We start from the raw sequence: 6,000 nt of genomic DNA, 5'->3' as shown, positions 1-6,000 counted from the left end.
CCCGTTCCAGCGGGCAGCGGAAGTAGTAGCTCCTCTTGAATCCGACAGGCACGACGGCGTGGTGTCGGTGGCGGTGGAGAACTCCGGCGGAGCTTCGCTAAAGCACGCGGGAGCTATGGAGGAGAGAGGGCGGCTAGGGTTTGGGAGAGGGGTGGCCGGCCTCAAGGGGTGCGGCCAACTTGTGGCTTTGGTGTGGCCGGCCCCTCCCCTATGCCCCTCATTATATAGGTGGATCCCCAAGAGTTGGTCTCCAAGTCTTCGAATAAGACCCGAACCAAAAACCTTCCATAGAGAGGGAAACCTAGCCTAGCTAGGACTCCCACCAAGGTGGGAGTTCCACCTCCCATATGGGGGGTGGCCGGCCACCCTAGGGGAGTCCACTTGGGACTCCTCCCCCACTAGGGTTGGCCGGCCATGGAGGTGGAGTCCCATGTGGACTCCACCTTCCTTGGTGGTTTCTTCCGGACTTTTCTAGAACCTTCTAGAACCTTCCATAGAACCTTCCGCGACATTTTATTCACATAAAATGACATCCTATATATGAATCTTATTCTCCGGACCATTCCGGAACTCCTCGTGATGTCCGGGATCTCATCCGGGACTCCGAACAAATATTTGAACTCCATTCCATATTCAAATACTACCATTTCAACATCCAACTTTAAGTGTGTCACCCTACGGTTCGTGAACTATGCGGACATGGTTGAGTACTCACTCCGACCAATAACCAATAGCGGGATCCGGAGATCCATAATGGCTCCCACATATTCAACGATGACTTTAGTGATCGAATGAACCATTCACATACAATACCAATTCCCTTTGTCTCGCGATATTTTACTTGTCCGAGGTTTGATCTTCGGTATCACTCTATACCTTGTTCAACCTCGTCTCTCGACAAGTACTCTTTACTCGTACCGTGGTATGTGGTCTCTTATGAACTTATTCATATGCTTGCAAGACATTAGACGACATTCCACCGAGAGGGCCCAGAGTATATCTATCCGTCATCGGGATGGACAAATCCCACTGTTGATCCATATGCCTCAACTCATACTTTCCGGATACTTAATCCCACCTTTATAACCACCCATTTACGCAGTGTCGTTTGGTGTAATCAAAGTACCTTTCCGGTATAAGTGATTTACATGATCTCATGGTCATAAGGACTAGGTAACTATGTATCAAAAGCTTATAGCAAATAACTTAATGACGAGATCTTATGCTACGCTTAATATGGGTGTATCCATTACATCATTCATACAATGATATAACCTTGTTATTAATAACATCCAATGTTCATGATTATGAAACTAATCATCCATTAATCAACAAGCTAGTTAAGAGGCATACTAGGGACTCTTTGTTGTTTACATATCACACATGTATCAATGTTTCGGTTAATACAATTATAGCATGATATATAAACATTTATCATAAACATAAAGATATAAATAATAACCACTTTATTATTGCCTCTAGGGCATATCTCCTTCAGGCATGACATGCGATAGGCCCACAAAGCCTCTGACAACGTCTCATGCCACACCCTGGGGTTCTCCTCAATCTTCCTCTTAATCAGCTTGATCAGGCTTTGATTGGATGCTTCGGCTTGCCCGTTGGCTTGAGCGTAGTATGGAGATGATCGGATTAGCTTAATCCCCATGTCATCGCAGAACTTTCTGAATTCTTTAGAGACAAAGACCGAACCTCCATCGTTCGTGATGGTTTGGGGAATCCCGAACCTATGAATGACATGTTCTTTGACAAATTGGATAACATCTTCCGATTTTACTTTCTTCATGGGAACGGCCTCCACCCATTTGGTGAAATAATCTGTAATGGCCAGAATCCACTCGTGGTTCTTGCTTGACGGAGGATGTATCTTGCCAATCATATCCATGCCCCAACCTCGAAATGGCCAAGGTTTGATGATGGGGTTCATCGCCCGACGCGGGTACCATCCGGATTTTTCCGAACATTTGACACGCTTGGCATCCCTTGTAGTAGTTGAAGCAGTCTTCCAAAGCATGGTAGGCCAATAAAACCCCGATCGCCTAATTAACCACTTCATCTTATGGGCCGATTGGTGAGTTCCACAGGCGCCTTCATGCACCTCATGTAAGAGCCGATTAGACTCGGTTGGTCCCGTGCATTTGAGTAGTAACCCTTCCAACGTCCCGTAGAACATGTCATCTCCTATAAGGACATATTTCATAGCCTTGTATCTTATCCTTTTGGGTGCCCCCGAGCCGAATCCTTCAAATAATTGAAGATATCGGTTCTCCAATCATCCTGTTCCGAGAACCGCACTCGAACTTCGACCCGTCGGGTACGTCCTTGTATCCCGACGCCATCCGTGCGAGATCATTGGCGTCGGTATTCCGAGACCTTGGGACCCAATTGAAATTGATGTACCGAAAATGTGTCATCGGCTCACGACACTCCACCCAATATGGAAAAAGTGACTCACTCTCGCACTTGTATTCGTCCGTGAGTTGAGAGATCACCAACTTCGAGTCTCCAAAAAGCTCCACTGCCTCCGCCCCGGCTTCCAAAAGCAACTCCATCCCCTTGCGCACTGCCTCATACTCAGCAACATTGTTGGTGCAAGGGGCAGATAGCCTGATGGCGAAAGAATATGTTGCCCCCCGAGGCGACACGAGCAGAATGCCGATGCCACAACCATCGTCACAAGCCGATCCATCGAAGAACATAGCCCACGCACGTACGGATAGTGCCGCTATATTAGTATTAATCCGCTCAGCTATAAGATCGGCCAACGCTTGTCCCTTGATCGCTTTCGCAGGCTGATACCGAAGATCGAACTCCGTCGCCGCAAACATCCACTTACCAAGCCGGCCTTTCAAAACAGGGGCCGACAGCATGTGCTTGACAACGTCCGACTTGCAGATGACGATGATCTTCGCCATCAAAAGGATGTGATGGAGCTTGGTGCAGTGAAGAACGAGCAAAGGCAAAGCTTCTCGACCTCAGGATACCTTGTCTCCGCGTCCAACATCCTTCCGCTGAGGTAGAAAACGACCTTTTCAACACCCTCATAAAGTTGCACCACCACCGAAGCGATGGACGTGTCGCCTATCGACAAGTAGATATAGAACGGCCTGTCTTGTTGGGGTGGAACTAGCACAGCGGCGTCGTCAGATACCGCTTAATCTCGTCAAACGCCTGCTGCTGTTCTGCCCCCCAGTGAAACTCGTCATCAGATTTAATCTTTACCAGTGCCATGAACGGCTCGATTCGTCCTGACAGGTTAGAGATGAATCGTCGGACGAAGTTGATCTTGCCGATAAGACGTTGGAGCTCTTTCTTCGTGGTGGGCGGCTGCATGGTACGCACTGCCTCCTGGCTTTTCAGGCCGATCTCAATTCCCCGTTCATGAACCAAAAAACCTAGGAACTGACCGGCCGTCACACCAAAGGCACACTTCTTCGGATTCATTCTCAGTCCGAACTTCCGAGTTCGGTCTAAGATGCGTCGCAAATCATCCAAGTGTCCCTCCATGGAGACAGACTTGACTACCACGTCATCGATGTAGATTTCCACCAACTTGCCGATCAGATCGTGAAATATATAATTCATGGCTCTTTGGTACGTTGCACCAAGCATTCTTCAACCCGAAGGTCATGACTACATATTCAAACAAGCCTACTACTCCCGGCACTCGAATGCGGTCTTGTGTATATCTTCCGGAGCCATGAAAATTTGGTTATAGCCGGCGTTGCCATCCATGAAGCTCAACACCTTATGGCCAGCAGTCGCATTGATCAACGTTTCCGCCACGAGCATCGGATATTCATCTTTTGGAGTGGCTCGTTGAGATCTCGGAAATCGATGGCCACACGCCATCGGCCGTCTTTCTTTTCTACGAGAACGATATCGGAGATCCATTCAAGCATACCCGCATGGCCCGATGAACCCGGCGGCCAACATCTTCTCGATCTCTTTCTTGACTTCTTCCAGAATTTCGGCCTTCATCTGACGTGCTCGTTGTTGGAACGGTCGAAACCCTTTCTTAAGGGGAAGCCGATGTTCAATGATGCTCCTGTCCAACCCAGGCATCTCTGTGTAATTCCACGCAAAGCAATCTGGGTATTCTTTTAGCAGAGCTATCATCTGACCCCTAAGATGTGGATCTAGCTTCTTGCTGATGAAGGTTGGTCGCGGCTTATCCCCAGGACCGATGTCGACTTCTTCTAGCTCGTCAGCCGATGTGAACCCATATCCTAGCTTTCCGTCACCTGTGAGGTCGACACCACATACAGGGAGAGCATGTGGTACGGATAATGCGGGCCGATCGCTGGCATCGGCCTTCATCTTGATTGTAACCAGGATTTTTTGGAGGTGTCGGGGCCGATCACGTGGAACAGCTTCCTCCTTGTCTTCGCTGTGAGAGGAGCTGCCCTCGTCGCTGTCCTTGCCAGGGTGGTGCCCGAGCCCTATCATGTTGATGTTGAACGAGAATCTTGGCTGGCACCCTCCAGGGTAAGTGAGCCCCACCATGTTAACGGCGGATGCCGGTGAATTCGGCACTTCTGGTGCTACCAACGCGAACGGCAGCGGTGGACGGGACTGGAGTGGCATCTCTCCTTGGTAAGTCCCCAGAGCTGGTCCTGACGGAGAATATTGATGGCTCATGATTTCCTGGATCACGCGCAGAGCGACACGCTCCAAAGTGTTCACCAGGCTCTCGTAATGGCGGTGCAGCGAATGAGCCACCATGAAGTTGATCTCCCGACGCAGCCGACTCGGTGCGTTCTTCCGACGGGGTGGACAGGTCCACTCCATCGAGCGCGCCTCGGTGAGAACCCTTTCCACCTGATGCCATGTGAGCGGGTTCTGTGAAAAGAGCCGATGAGGTCGGCTTCGAGGACCGCCTTGACCTCGTCATGCTTCTTCTTGAGCTCCTCAGTCAGATCCTCGTACTTGACCGGAGTGCCTTCCGCCATCTCAGGTGTAGATGGCGATGCGGTTGATGTCGAATATTGTCCCACCGGGCGTGCCAGAATGTGTTGCGGTCAGAAACCCACCGGCGGGCAGCGACGGGCAACACCGTAGAGCCGGGAATCTCCCGGGACCGCGGCTGGCCCCTGGTCCCTCCGAGCGACGGCCCGCAAAGCCTTCGGCACGCACGTCCGATGCTGATGCAGGGCGTGCCACCCGACCTATACCCGGTCGGGAAGGTGTTGGATGATGCCTCGCTTAGTTTCCTCGCATGGCATACACGTAAACGTTAAATACGAGCCTCGATCGGCTCTCAGGTTATCCCGTGAATCGGCTCAAGGAGCCGATCCACCCATGATGCGTACGAGGTGTACGATCGGATGGTGGTCCCGCTTGATCAAGATAAAGCTAAAATGACCTACTACGATTTGGGGTTTTCACCGCATAATCGGAACATCCTACTCGTGATCGAGCCTGGCGGTCACGCACGGTGATCGTAAACCGACCCTAGACAAGGCCTAAAAACCAACACGAAGTTGATCCTCGGAACATCATGTCTAGGGCTAGCAAACTACACCCTACGCGCCACTGGATCCTTCGACCCGTTTGTAAGGCCTAACGATGCAGATATTAAACTAATCCTTGAAGAATCAAGGAGCAATCATAACGGATCGGATCTACTAAATAATGATTAAGCGGGGTGCCGCCCTTACACCCAAGATAGGTGTAAGGGCGGCTAGATGCCTAAGGGTTGCACGACGATAGCATATGATACGAAGAACAATGCTAACCCTAAAACATCTATGATAACTACGTTGCTCGCCATCAAAAAGGCTTCAGCACGAGCAACGCATGGATGACGAATAAACGTGTGCTTCCTAGATCGCAAGATGCGATCTAGGCAGCATGGTGCTTACCCGGAAGAAACCCTCGAGATGGGGGAGTTGGCGATGCGCCTAGATTGGTTTGTGGTGAACGTGATTGTTGTTTATTTCATAGACCCTAGATACATATTTATAGTCCGTAGACTTTCTA

This window comes from Lolium rigidum, unplaced genomic scaffold, assembly GCF_022539505.1.
Source record: "Lolium rigidum isolate FL_2022 unplaced genomic scaffold, APGP_CSIRO_Lrig_0.1 contig_39246_1, whole genome shotgun sequence".
Lineage (NCBI taxonomy): Eukaryota > Viridiplantae > Streptophyta > Magnoliopsida > Poales > Poaceae > Lolium > Lolium rigidum.
Note: the sequence above shows the minus strand (reverse complement) of the source record.